Genomic DNA, 1,612 nt, shown 5'->3' on the forward strand with positions numbered 1-1,612 from the left:
AGTTTTCTATTTTGGTGCTGTCTTTTCCTGGCTTTGGTATCAAAGATATGTTTGCTTCATAGAATGAATCTGGGAGGGTTCCATCTTCTTCTATTTTCTGGAATAATTTATGTAGAATTGGTAACAGTTCTTCTTTAAATGTTTTGTAAAATTCACTTGTAAAACCATCTGGTCCAGGGCTTCAAAAAATAAGCTAGCTTTTCCTTTTGATGTTAATAGAATGAAAGAAAGAAGCAATGGTCATAGCTTAGTCATTTTACATTCATAAATTAACTAGTATCTTGGACTAGTATTAGAAAAGTGCACAGTATTTGAAGGAGTCAGTATTGAAAAGCAAGAAATTATACCATGTTTGATTTTAGAAAGAAAATTTCTTAAGATTCTTAAAAGTCCTTTTTTCTTTCTGAGATTTGTGATAAAATGAGAGAAACCCATTTAAATGTTATTATATTCTGTAATTCTTCTTACTTAAACATGTAATTCCCCAAAAGCTGTCTCCAGGAAAACACTGTATGTGCATTCCTGTTAGGCTGTCAGTATTGGAGGGAAAACAGTCTACTAATTTGAGTGAATTCACCCAGTCTGGAGACCTGGAAGAGAGTAACTCAAAGAGTATTCTATATCTCAATTGGTTCTCCTTTTTTTTATTCTCCAAAACATCACCTGAAATTCTCAGCTGCTTCTCAGCCAATGAACTCATGTGGTAACTAGTGGTAAAGAAGTGCTCTGCCAACTCCAAGGCCAGGATCCAACAGCTGCGCCACCAGGAGAAAGATGGACCATCTACCATCTCCTTGCATAACTTGCTGCCTCTGAAACCCCTCTGGAGGGTCAGCTAGAAGTAGGTTACTACTTGAAAGTGCGTAACAACTTCCAACCAAACGGACAGAAACAAAACACGTCTCTGTCTCAAAAGGAAAAAAAAAAAGTTGCACAAATACCCCTACTTGCACCTTTATGTGTGTGTGTGTACACGTTTCTATATTAAACTCCAAACCTACCTTCTGACAAGATTCAGAGCGAACCTAAAGGAATGACCTACCAAATAGAACTGTCCCAACTTCTGTTTCCAAGGTTGTGACTCATTAGAGAAGCTGACTGCTCCCTGTCCCGCAAAGGCCCACCCCTACACCACTTGGGTATAGCCATCGATATCTCTAAGAAAGGCAGGTGTTACATGCTCCGATCCAACCCTCCTGGCCCAATGGCGCGCTGGTGGTGGTGTGCGTTAACCGAAAGGTCTAGGGTTGGAATCAATCCACCAGCTGCTCAGTGGGAGAAAAGAGGGGCAGTCCGGGAAAGCCGGTGGAGGGTCCCTAGGAGTGGAAACCTACTTCCTGGCCGTGGGTTTGGGTTGGCAGGTCTAGCCCTTTGGCCTCTGCCCATATTTGTATACATTCCTTCCTAGACGTCTTTAAGTTAGTTCGCTGGGAAAAAAGCCGTTAACCCCATCCAAACCGCAATTTATTAGAGACTTAATACCTACTCTCCTACAAAAGAGGTGGGAAAGCCTGAGTCATCCTACGACTCCACCACCAATTAGGAAACGATCGGGGCCCACAGAAGGGGCCGACCCCACGCGAGCACCGCAAGCCCGCCGCCCCTCCCCCGC

General features: G+C 43.0%; 1 pseudogene; it reads right to left on the reverse strand.

The window, feature by feature from the left end:
• LOC102869260 overlaps nucleotides 1-1,612 on the reverse strand; it is a 5,374-nt pseudogene that overhangs the window by 3,185 nt on the left and 577 nt on the right.

This window comes from Elephantulus edwardii, unplaced genomic scaffold (genome assembly GCF_000299155.1).
Source record: "Elephantulus edwardii isolate Elephantulus edwardi_28Jun2011 unplaced genomic scaffold, EleEdw1.0 scaffold00022, whole genome shotgun sequence".
NCBI classification, from domain to species: domain Eukaryota; kingdom Metazoa; phylum Chordata; class Mammalia; order Macroscelidea; family Macroscelididae; genus Elephantulus; species Elephantulus edwardii.